A 13,506-nucleotide genomic window follows, 5' to 3' on the forward strand; every position below is an offset into this window, starting at 1 on the left:
ACGGAGATAAGGAGGGGTGAGGCCATGGACGGGTTTGAAAACAAGGATGAGAATTTTTAAATCGAGGTGTTGCTGAACTAGGAGCCAATGTCGGTCAGCGAGCACAGGAGTGATGGGTGAACGTGACTTGGATGACCTCAAGTTTATGAAGGGTAGAACATGGTGGCAGTCCAGAAGTGCATTGGAAAAAACAAATCTAGAGGTAACAAAGGCATGGATGAGGATTTAAGCAGCAGATGAGCTGGGGCAAGGGTGGAATTGGGCGATGTTATGGAGGTGGAAATAGGTGGTCTTAGTGATGGTGCGGATATGTGGTTGGCAGCTAATTTTGGGATCAAATATGACACCAAGGTTGCAAACAGTCTGATTCAGCTTCAGACAGTTGCCAGGGAAAGGAATGGAGTCGGTGTCTAGGGAATGGAGTTTGTGACAGGAGCCGAAGACAATGGCTTCAGTATTCCCAATATTTAGATGGAGGAAATTTTTGCTCATCCAGTATTGGATGTCGGACAAGCAATCTGACAATTTAGAGACAGTGGAGGGATCGAGGGAAGTGGTGGTGAGGTCGTCAACATACATGTGAAAACTGACATTGTGTTTTCGGATTATGTCACCGAGGGGCAGCTTGTAGATGAGAAATATAAAGTGGCCAAGGATAGATCTTTGAGGTAACATTGTGAGGGTGGGAAGAGAAGCCATTGCAGGTGTTTCTCTGGCTATGACTAGATAGATAAGAATGGAACCAGGCGAGTGAACCACCAGTGGAGAGGCGTTGGAGGAGGATTGTGTGGTCAACCGTGTCAAAGGCTGCAGACAGGTCGAGAAAGATGAGGAGGAATAGTTTCACATAGGATCTCATTTGTGACTTTGATAAGAGCTGTTTCGGTACTGTGGCAGGGGTGGAAACCTGATTGGAGGGTTTCTAAATGGAGTTCTGGGAATGATGGACATGCATTTGGGAGGTGACAACATGTTCAAGGACTTTGGAGAGGAAGCAGAGGTTGGAGATGGGGCGGTTGTTTGCAAGGACGGAGGGGTCAGGGATTGTTTGTTTAAGGAGAAGGGTGATGATGGTAGATTTGAAGGGGAGGGGGACAGTGCCTGAGGAGAGTGAACCATTAACAATATCAGCTAACATGGGGGCCAGGACAGGAAGTTGGGTGGTCAGCAGTTTAGTGGGAATAGGGTTGAGGAAGTAGGAGGTGGGTCTCATGAACAAGATGAGGTTAGAGAGGGCATGAGGGGAGATAGGAGAGAAACTAGAGAAAGATGCAAATTCAGGGCTAGGGCAGGAGGGGAACCTTAGAGGAAGTTTGGCCCGGTGAGCTAGGGGAAGGGAGGGAAGCGGCAAAGACAGCTGTTCGGATGGTCTCAATCTCCTCGCACTTGTTGATGGAGGTAAGGGTGGAGGAGGTAGGGGAGAGAGGTTAAATGAAACATTTCGCAGTAGAGAAAAGAAGCCGGGGTTATCTTTACATTCCATAATGATTCTGGAATAGTGAGCAGTTTTGGCAGACTAGAGCAGGACCCACTAGTGCTTTATGTGGTCTAGCCAGATCTGGCAGTGAATGGCTGAAACAGATGTCTGCCATATCCTTTCAAGTCTGCGTCCCTTGGACTTAAGGGAGCGAAGATATACTGGGGAAACAGCCAGGTTGAGAGGGAGTAATGGTTTTTACTGGGGATTAGGGCATCAAATGTTGAGGTGAGGGTGTAGTTGAGCAGATCGATAGCTGCAGAAATATTGTAGTGAATTGCAAGCCAAAGGCTGGGGTTTTGAAAGTGCAATTGTAAATAAATAGGAAAATAATTTTTTCCAGGACACAGAAGGAAGTAGGATTGGAAGGGGAAAGGGGGCAGTGGGTGGAGAGCAATACAAGGATGTGATCAGAGATGGCCTTATCTGTGATTGACACAGTGGGAGAAGTGAGACCACTCGCTATAAAAAAAATAATTTTCATCTCTCATCTGGTTCTTTTGCAAATGAACTTAAATCTGTGTTGTCTGGTTACCAATCCACCTGCCAGTGGAAACAGTTTCTCCTTATTTACTCTATCAAAACCACTCATAATTTTGAGCACTTCTTTTAAATCTCCCCTTAACCTTCTCTGCTCTAAGGAGAACAATCACAGTTTCTTTAATCTCTCTGCATAAGTGAAATTATGTAATATAAATGAAGATCCAAATCTAGTTAAACTTGAACAGAAAATTAGTGCAAAAGAAATATGTAACTTTAAAAACAGTGAATATAAATTTGCCACAACAGTACCAGGTGGGAGTCATTATTTACTTACAAGGGCTCAAGTTTCAGACCCCCGCTAGAGCAGCGCACATCGGAGAGGCCCACCTAATTTGTAGAACAAAAATTGCGCTGAATACTTACCTCGCGATTCTCCGATAGCTGTAGGCCCATTTCCAGCTCGGTGCTGTGCAGCAGGAGCTGGTGGGGGCGGAGCTACAGCCCTGCGCCAAAAACAGTGCCGGCAGCTGCGCGCATGTGCAGTGGAGGCTGCGTGCATGCGCAGTAGCTCCCAGCCCTCCCAGCGCGTCCTGTCTCCGGGCGACGACCCTATCCCTGGCCAAAGGGACGTCGCTTCTATCCCCGGCCAAGTGGCCTGACACATCTTACCTTGTCGGTGGCTGGGCCCGCCCACCCGGTCTCTCGCTGGGGACAGGCCCCGCCCGAAGAGTCGGCGGGGGCCCGGCTTCTTTGTCGTCGGCGGGGCCCACCCGGCATCTCGCTGGGGGCGGGCCCGGCCTGAAGAGTCGGCATCGGTGGCAGCCCGGCATCGGCTGCGTGCGGGCCCCACCCGAAGTCCTCAGCGGGGCCCAGCTTCTTCATCTTCTTCTCCCCCCCCACCCTCCCCCTCGGTCATCTTCTCCCCCCCTCTCTTTTCCCCCTTCCCTCCCCCCCTCTCTTCTCCCCCCTCCCTCTTTTCTCCCCGGTGCTGCAGTAGGTGAGTAGAAATAATTTTTTATTTATTGAGTGATTTTTTAATTCTTTTTTTATTTTTTATGTTTTAATTTTTTTTTATTCATTTATTGGTTGATTTATTGATTTATTTATCATTTATTATTGATGATGGCTCTTTATTTGTAAAAATGAAATGTTTAATGTTTGTAAACCCCCTTTCCCCCACACCTCCCCCCCCCCCCCCCATCTCTCGATCCCTACGCCTGATTTCTAAGTGTAGGCAAGGTTTTTCTGAGCGTACAAAAATCTACACTTACTCCATTCTAAGTTAGTTTGGAGAAAGCTTTCGCTGCCTAAACTTGCAAAACAGGCGAAAGTGGCTGGGCACGCCCCCTTTTGAAAAAAAAATCCGAACTAAAATGGAACTATTCTAACTCACTAGAACTGGAGCAAACTAAATGTCGAGAATTACAATTTCTAAGATGCTCCATTCTAAACTAGTTGCTCCAAAAAAATAGGAGCAACTCAGACCGAAACTTGAGCCCTTTATAACAAATTTAAATGGGTTTACCTCAGGAAAAGTAATCTTCTGCTTTGTTTACTACAGGCACGCCAAAAGATTGTCTATCATGTGACAGCTAGCACTGATTTTATAATGCGTTGAACTCTGACAGTGATTACTTCCTGAAAACCTACTTCAAACAAACTGCGTGATGATATTAAAAATCTTTATGTCAAAAGTAGTCCAGGTTCGAAAGAAACCTGCCTTGGCTAACATGATTTCACAGGAAATTGCCCCATTACGTGATTGAGAAAATATGTTAACAATTATTTTAACACTCAAAAACAGTAGAAAATAAAGGGAAATTCTCCTGTCATTGTTAACCAGCAATCAACAGTAGTTTGCCGAAGTAACACATGACAAAGGGCAGCAAATAGTCTAATCATGTACAAAGTACATGTTAAATTGTTCCTGAATCAGCCATTCTGTTCAGTTCACCTGAAATGTTGGATCTCTGCAATGCTAGAAAAATTGACACTTCATAAAATAAGGCAGATTTTTATACCTATGTTTATTTTTTCAGAAAACAGTTGGGAACAGAAAATACTCCCTTCTTCTTTTCTTCCCCATTCAATATCAGCACTGAACCAATCCAAGGCAACCTTCTGTCAAACCTGGAGGAACATGAGGCAGGAAACATCTTCTGCCACCTCATTTCCATGCTGAGACTGCATCTCTTGTAGATGTAGATATAGACTCTGCACCCACACCTTTGGAAGCAATATAAAGGGAGTGAAGACCTGGGGCTCGACTTTCCACTTAAATCGCTAGTGCCCAAAAAATGGGCGATGTTCCAGCCTTAGTGATGTTTCAGGCTTCATTATCGCTGGAACATCGCCCATTTTTGGGACCGCGACTTTCAGCTTTTTTGGGGGGCGATAGCCCAGCGATGTGAAATGAGCCCTAGCAAAATGGGCCTCAGCTTCCCGAGCAACGGCCTTCTGTGCATGCGTTTTTTTTTTTGGTAAGCAGGTTTTCCCGTGATTGGGAGGTCAGGGGCCATCCACGCATGTGCAGAAGTAAAGGGAGAGAGAGAGAGAGAGAAATGCTGTGGAGAGGAGAGAGAGTATTGATTGATTGAGAGCTTTATAGATTCGATTTTTTCGTGATGATAGCCACGAGTCCAGTAGTGGGCAGGAGGTGGAGGGTAGGAGGAGCGAGATTGCCGACCTGGTCTTGTTGGCATCCCACAAGGCGAGAGGATCAGACCAGTACCAGAAGCGCTGGAACAGCCTGGTTGCTTCGCCCAAGAGTAAGTATAGATTTTATATTGTAATGATGCAAATTGTAATTATAATTATAAATCTCCAGGATTGAAATTAAGCTTGTTATTCTTACGTATATTACATATATTCCCTGCTCAGGTCTGGACAGAGCTATGAACCTATGCCCTTTTTAAGTCTCTCCGGCTGCTGTCACTTACACAGTGACTCAGTATGGACTGTGGGAGAGCTGCCCTGGCTCACTGTCTGCCCTGAGACACTTTGGGACATTAGCTCCTGTCATTGCAGAGTTCACCAGCTATCCTGATTCCCACCACCGCTGGGGGCACTTCAATGGAGATTGTAGTCGAGAGAATGTTTGTGTCAAGCATAAGATCCTAAACACAATCTTTGTTACAACCGTGCATCAATTGTAGATAAAAACCCTGTTAGCATATAACGTTGGAGACTGCTGTCTTTCCATGATAGTACCTAGTCAATTAGCTTATGCCATGCTCTTTTCATGTTTGCAGAAGTTGTTAGCGAAGAATCGTGCGGAGCGTAGGCATACCGGAGGAGGCCCTGCCCAGCTCGCCATCCTCAGAGCGTTAGAGGAACAGGCAGCGGCACTGGTGGGAGGCCACACTCGCTCACCCACCCGTGGTGAGGCAGAGCCCTCACTTGCGTCACGTGAGTAACACGTGAAGCAGTGTTAAAGTAATGTAACGTCATTTCATTACAGTATACAAATGATGTCATGTTATGCATGTAGCTATCCTGATTCCCATGCAGCCTCTGTGCTACTCTCAGGTTGACAAGAGATAAGAGCAGGAGCAGGTGATCTGGCCATCTGTCTCCTTCTCTGTCCGCTCCCCATAAACATTCACCCCCTTATCATTCTGTCTTTCTCTAACTGATCCAGCCTCCAGAGCTCTCTGTGTAACTGAATTTCAACTTGGATTTACTGCCATATGTACTACCGTGTGATGCGTGTTATGTAATGTCTCTTGGTCTCATTTATTGTAGTAGTGTTGCTCCTCCTTTATATGCCAGGGCAGTGCAAGAATGTGTACCCTTCCATTCTAATAAGCTCAATAAGCTCAATTGTGTTTTGCAGGTCCAACAACACCCATGCACAGTGAGGCGCGACCGGAACCCCTCCCCCTCCAGCTGCAGGTGGTCCTCACCATGGGAGGGGAGGAGGAAGATAACACCTACCCTGAGGAGGAGGACAATGTTATGGAAATGGAAGAGGATGCCTCTAGCATCCCCGAGCCTCTAATTAATGTACCTGTGGGACCTGCGGCCACAACATTGGTTTCGACAGAAGAGGTAGCAGGACCAAGCGGTTTGCAGCCAGCGACACCAAGGCACATGTTAGTGCTCACACCGACCCCATGGAGGTCGGGTTAGCAAGGTCAGCACATGCTTCCTCTGGCCAATCGGACTGAGGACTTGACCAGACTGTGCATGGAGACTGTCGCAATAAGTCGTGAGCTACTCCAGGTTTTCGCGGTATACACAAGGGCTATGTCCCGGGCATCTGCTTGCAATTCGGAGGATACGCAGCAGATGCTCTGGGAGATGCATGCACAGACCGCCTCCATCAATGCCTTGTGGCATGCGATAGTGGCAGGACACGGCACTGAACTCCAAGATGCCATCAGGCAAACCTCCAGCGTCAGCACACAAGCAAGTCAGGAGGAAGCACTTCCTTATGACTCGGAAGATGATTGCACAGCTTCGTCTTCCCCTCCAACACCACAACAGCAGATCGAGCCACCGTCACCCCCCTCCGCACCCCCCACCATGGCAGGAAGTCTTGCCGTCGCCCACTGTACGCCAGACTCGTCTCGGTACCCGGGGACCAAAACGGGTGGGTGTGGTTAAGACACGGGGGGGTACAGGACCTGGAGGGAAACATGGCCGCAGGTAGGGAGGGGGGTGCTTTATTGTTGCTCTTGTTATTGTTATATTGTTCATTGTTCATTGTTGTTTTTTAAATTTACTGTTGGTTCACTGTTGGGGTGGGTGGGTGGATGTTACATTTAAATAATTCATATATTTTGTTAATTCATTAAAAAAAAATTATTTCACTTTACAATTGTTGTGCAGTGTTTTCTAATACCGTAAGTTAAGGTAAAACATGAATGCAACTATTGTAAAACAATGGCCAGGCCAGACCAGGCAAGGATGAAACGTAACTCAATGCAAATGCAACTGTTGTCTTTCTGTAACTGTAACTGTGACTGTCCCCAATGTAAGTTTATGCAAAGCGTTCATTTATGAGCTGCTGGCGCAACAACTTTGCAGCCATGTTACTCTCATGTGGTTTTTCCAGTCTTAATGGATTCATTACCAGACTGATTGTCCTCCCCAAGGTCTTCACCAGCCTCCTCCTCCTTATCTACCTCTTCCGCCTCCACTCTCTCCTGAGGTGGACCGGCAGCCCCATCTGGCAATTGTTGTCCTCTCCTTATAGCATACAGCATGCAGCATGCAGCATACCACAATAAACTCAGCGACCTGATCAGGGTGGTATTGTAGGCTGCCTCTAGAGTGGTCCAGGCATGTGAAGCGCTGCTTCAGCAGTTCAATTGTCTTTTCAACGATATTGCATGTGGCTGTGTTGCTTTCGTTGTAACACTTCTCGGCTTCCGTCTGGGGATTACACAGGGGGGTCATGAGCCAGTTGGCAAGGCCATATCCTTTATCCCCCAGCATCCAACCATGACCTTGTGGCTGACTGTTAAACAGGTCAGGGACAGCGCTCTCACGTAGGATGTGCGCATCATGGTGGCTGCCTGGAAATTTAGCATTAACTGCCATGATTATTTGGTTGTGGTCGACAACAAGCTGCACATTCAGGGAGTAGAAACCCTTTCGGTTACGAAACACCTCCGCATCCTGTAAAGGTGCTTTCAGGGCGATATGCGTGCAGTCTATTGCTCCCTGCACCTTGGGGAAGTTTGCTATTCTTGAGAAACCCAAAGCCCTCCCGGTCTGTGCCTCCCTGGTCATAGGAAAGCTTATAAAGTCCATCCTGCAAGCGTAAAGGGCTTCAGTCACCTGTCGAATGGAGCAGTGTGTGGCATGCTGAGAGACACCACAGATGTCGCCAGCTGAAGCCTGAAAGGAGCCCGATGCGTAGAAGGATAGTGCCGCAGTAACCTTTATTTCAGCGGGCAGTGTGGTCCTGATGGTGCTGGTAGGCTGCAGATTCCCCTTGATGAGCTGGCATATCTCATCGATGACCTCCTTTCGGAAGCGCAGTCTCCTAAGGCACGCATTATCAGACAAGTTGATGTATAATTGCTTTTCCCTGTAAGTTCGTCAGCTGTACGTTCTCCTCCTCCGCCTCTGCATTAGTCTGCCACCTCTTCTATTAGACCCTTCACTAAACCTTTCACAAAACCCAACTTTAGACTCCAGCATGTGAGCATTTACAAGTAATGGTAGAGAAGATACAGACCCCATCACTATCACTATCATTATCACTATTGCTATAAATGACCTTTGTACTAAAATAAATATAAATATAAATGTGAGTGGATCAATCAGTAACTTTAAGGACCTTAAATAACTCACAAATTATAAGTCCCTCTTTAAGCAGCATCTCACTTCCTCCGACATTCAAAATGGTGTCCGTAGTGCCGGGTTCTGTGAGGAACAGCAGGTAAAAGCAGCTTTTCTCCAGCAATGTCCAGCGATCTTCTCGGCGAACGATCAGCCCGGCGATGTATGGGCGATGTGCCAAAAGTTGCGCTGGGTCATGTGTGGGCGATCACCTCGGCGATGTGACATGAAAGTTGGACCGGCAATTTTTCGACGATGTTCCGGCCCAACTTTCCACTTTTTAAGCCTGTCTTTTTGGGTGCTATATGGCCGCTAGCCCAGTGATCTCGAGTGGAAATTCTAGCCCCTGGTATCACAGAATATGATACCATTCCACAAATGAAAATCACAAGGGAATGGATCCCAGTCAGGTTTACGTGGTGTTAGTTAAAGGATAATTGTCAGCAGGGATGCCAGGAGAACAAACCAAACATGCTCTTCTTTGACTAGTGCTATGGGATTTTTTTCGTCCAGCTGAACAGGCACATGGAGCCTTGGTTTACTCTCGCATCTAAAAAACAGCTGTTGACACAATACAGCACCCTCTTAGTGCTACAGTGAAGTGCTAGCATAGATTCTGTGCTAAAGTTCTGAGCCTCGAATATCCATTGTGTGGTGTCTCTGCACTGTACTATAAAGTCACTTGAGGCATATACTGCAGACAAGGTCACTACACGACCTGCACCTTTACTCCCAGGACCAAGGAGAGCTGAGCCTGCGTGGAACTTCCCTTTAAGTACCTGGCTGACCAGGTGAGGAGTGTCTCCCACAAGTTCACCCCCTGTGGTCAAGGTGTGTATTTCACAGTTGTATATAGTATACAGTGTTGTTACATATTGGTTACAGTTATGTGAAGGTTACAAACATGACATCACCTCCCCCCTAATGTCTCTGGGTCAAAGATTGAGTCTTTCAGACGGTCGACGCTCTCTCGTGGAGCACCGCAGTTGTGGCTCTGGTGGTTGGGCCGTGGCATGTGTCTCTGTCGCCCGAGTTGGTTCCGGCCTGTCTGGGCTGGCTGCAGGGGCTGTGCATGCTGTTGAATGTCATTGTTGCTCGTTCACTGGCAGTGGTGTGGTTGACATCCCATGGTCTATTTCAGGTTCCTCAGTGTCCATGCTGAACCTTTTCTTTACCTGGTCCAGATGTTTGCGACATATCTGCCCATTGTTTAGTCTGACCACTATGACCCTATTCCCCTCTTTGCCTATTTCAGTGCCCTCAAGCCACTTGGGTCCCAATGCGTGATTGAGAATGAATACAGGGTCATTGATTTCTATGCATCTCCCCATTGAGTTGCGATCATGGCACTCGATTTGGGACTGGTGCTTGCCCTCAACAATGTCCGACAGAGCAGGATGAATGAGGGACAGCCGCGTTTTAAGCATGCGTTTCATGAGTAGTTCCGCGGGCGGGACTCCCGTGAGCGAATGCGGCCGGGACCTATAGGCCAGCAGGAGGCGCGATAGGCGGTACTGAAGGGAGCGTCCTTGAATCCGGAGCATGCTTTGTTTTATGATTTGAACCGCACGTTCCGCCTGGCCATTGGAAGCTGGCTTGAACGGTGCTGTCCTGACGTGTTTGATACCATTATCCGACATAAACTCCTGGAATTCATAGCTAGTAAAGCACGGGCCATTGTCGCTAACTAGGATGTCTGGCAAGCTGTGGGTCGCAAATACCGTGTGCAGACTCTCCACACTGGTGGATGTCGTGTACGAATTCAATATGATGCACTCGATCCATTTCGAGTATGTATCGACAACAATCAGGAACATTTTTCCCATAAACGGGCCCATGTAGTCTACGTGAATGCGTGACCATGGCTTGGTGGGCCAGGCTACGGGCTGAGGGGGGGGGCCACCCTCGGGGCATTTCCCAGCTGAGCACACGTCGTGCACCTGCGAATTCAGTGTTCCAGGTCTGAGTCAATTCCCGGCCACCATACATGTGACCGGGCAATAGCCTTCATTAGCACGATGCCTGGGTGCTCACTGTGGAGTTCCCTGATGAAAGCTTCCCTTTCTTTCTGGGGCATGATTACCCGGCTGCCCCATAGCAGGCAGTCGGCTTGGATGGAGAGCTCGTCCATCCGTCTATGAAACGGTCTGACCTCCTCGGGGCAGGCTCCGTGTGCGGGCGCCCAATCCCCGGTCAGGACACATTTCTTTATCAGGGATAGGAGGGGATCTCTGTTGGTCCAGATTTTGATCTGGTGAGCTGTGATGGGGGAGCCTGCAGTGTCGAAAGCCTCAACGGCCATGACCATCTCCGCGCTTTGTTCCGACGCCCCCTCGGTGGTCGCCAGTGGGAGCCTGCTGAGCGCATCAGCGCAATTTTCGGTGCCTGGCCGGTGCCGTATGGTGTAGTCATACGCAGCCAGTGTGAGGGCCCATCACTGTATACGAGCTGACGCATTGGCATTGACAGCCTTGTTGTCGGACAACAGGGATGTTAACGGCTTGTGATCCGTTTCTAACTCGAACCTTCTGCCAAAAAGGTACTGGTGCATCTTTTTTACCCCATAGACACATGCGAGTGCTTCCTTTTCAACCATCCCATATCCCCGTTCTGCCTGGGAGAGCGACCTGGAGGCATAAGCCACAGGTTGAAGAAGGCCCTCATCATTACTCTACTGCAACACACACCCAACCCCATAGGACGATGCATCACATGTCAGAACCAGTTTCTTACAGGGGTCATACAAGGTCAACAACTTATTAGAACAAAGCAGGTTCCGCGCCCGATTGAAAGCCCGTTCTTAACAGTCCCCCCAAAACCATTCGCAACCCTTACGCAAGAGCACGTGTAGCTGCTCCAACATTGTACTTAAGTTCGGCAGAAAGTTTCCAATGTAGTTTAAGAGTCCCAGGATTGACCGCAACTCCGATGTGTTGCCGGGCCGGGGCACACGACGGATTGCCACCGTTTTGGTTTCAGTGGGCCGGATCCCGTCTGCGGCAACCCTCCTGCCCAAAAACCCGACCTCTGGGGCCAATAAACACACACTTGGGCTTCTTTAGTCGCAAGCCTACTCGGTCCAGTCGGTGTAGCACCTCCTCCAGGTTGTGGAGGTGTTCCTCGGTGTCTCGACCCATGATAAGGATGTCATCTTGGAATACAATTGTGCCAGGAATGAATTTAAGCAAGCTTTCCATGTTCCTCTGGAAGATAGCGGCTGCTGAACGAATGCCAAACGGACACCTGTTATATACAAATAGCCCCTTTTGCGTAGTGATCATGGTTAGTAGCTTGGATTCTTCAACCAGTTCCTGAGTCATGTAGGCTGAAGTGAGGTCCAACTTGGTGAACAACTTGCCACCTGCCAGCGTGGCAAAAAGTTCCTCCACTCTCGGAAGCAGGTATTGGTCCTGTAGTGACACTTGGTTGATGGTGGCCTTGTAGTCGCCACAAATCTTGACCGAGCCATCTGCTTTAAGGACAGGGACGATGGGGCTTGCCCAGTCACTGAATTCAACAGGCGATATTATGCCCCCTCTTAGCAGCCTGTCCAACTCACTCTCAATTCTCTCACGCATCACATACGGCACGGCTCTGGCTCTGTGGTGCACTGGTCTGGCGTCCGGGGTGATGCGTATCATTACTTTGGTGCCCTTGAAGATCCCGACCCCAGGTTGAAATAGCGATTTGAATTTCTGTAGGACCTGTGAGCATGAACTTCGCTCCACAAATGAAATGGCGTGCACATCCCCCCATTTCCAATTCATCTCGGCTAGCAAGCTCCTCCCCAAAATGTTGGGACCATTCCCTGGGACAATCCAGAGCGGCAGCCGGTTCTCTGATCCATTATGTGTGACCACCAAATTTGCACTGCTGAGCACTGGGATGATCTCTTTGGTGTACATTCGTAATTGCGTCTCAATGCGTTCTAGTTTGAGTCTGCTAGCTTTGAGTGGCCATAGTCTTTCGAATTATTGGACACTCATAAGTGACTGGCTAGCTCCTGTGTCCAGCTCCATGCGTACCGGGATGCCATTTAATAGAACTTTCATCATCATAGGCGGCGTTTTAGTGTATGAACTGTGGATGTCTGCCACGTGAACCCGCTGGACTTCAGCGTCCATGGCTGCGCTCCAAGCATCCAACTGCCTTGCAGACTCTTCGTCTGGTTCCTCTGCCTCGTAAACTAATCTCGCTATGGGTTTTCTGCACATTCTAGCCAAATGTCCCTTGAAATTGCAGCTTCTGCAGATAAAATGTTGAACCCTGCAGGTTTTCACATTGTGTCTGCCCCCGCACCTCCAGCATGAGCTGAGATTGTTGTGGACAAAGGGACTGTTACCAGGCATTCCTCTCTGATTGTTTCTTTGATTACTCCTGAGCGCTCTGTTGCTGTGTGTCAATGGTTCCATCCCGGGATGCATTGTCCCTTGTAATGGTGTGAATTGCCGATCCCCCTGCCATTGTCTCTGTTGCTGTCCCACCCTGGAATCTGTTGCTGTCTGGGCGGTGTCAAATTGCCCTTGCCTGCCTGCGGGGTTCTGTAACGCTTTTACAACATTAACTGCCTGGTTCATCGCCACGTTGAAACCAGGGCTGCTCGCGTAAATTATCTTGATCTCCTCTTCCCCTGCCATGAAGGTCTGAGCTATCAAAGTTGCCCTCTCCAAAGTCAAGTCCTTGGTCTCAATAAGCTTCCTGAAAATCCCAGCATGACCAATGTCCTCAATGAAGAAATCCCTTAACATCTCCCCCCTGCAGGCATCTGTGAACTTACAGAGGCTGGCCAAATGCCGAAGGTACGCAACGAAGTCCGGTATGCTTTGTCCCTCCCAACGTCTGTGTGAATAGAATCTGTGTCGGGCCATGTGTACACTGCTCGCCGGTTTGAGGTGCTCACCGATCAGTTTACTGAGCTCCTCAAAGGTTTTGTCCACCGGCTTCTCAGGTGTGAGCAGATCTTTCATCAGCGCGTATATCTTAGGCCCACAGCTGGTCGGTAGATGCGCCCTTCGCTTGTCAGCCGCTGCAGCTCCCAGCCAGTCCTTCGTAACAAAGCTCTGCTGGAGCCTCTCAACGAAATCGTCCCAGTCGTCACCAACACAGTACCTTTCAACTGTGCTACCGGTGGCCATTCTCGTGAGTCGTTGATTCCCGTTTCCCGTTTCCTGTCGCCAAATGTGGTGTCTCTGCACTGTACTATAAAGTCACACGAGGCATATACTGCAGACAAGGTCACGACATGACCTGCA

Source organism: Pristiophorus japonicus, chromosome 7 (assembly GCF_044704955.1).
Source record: "Pristiophorus japonicus isolate sPriJap1 chromosome 7, sPriJap1.hap1, whole genome shotgun sequence".
NCBI classification, from domain to species: Eukaryota; Metazoa; Chordata; class Chondrichthyes; family Pristiophoridae; genus Pristiophorus; species Pristiophorus japonicus.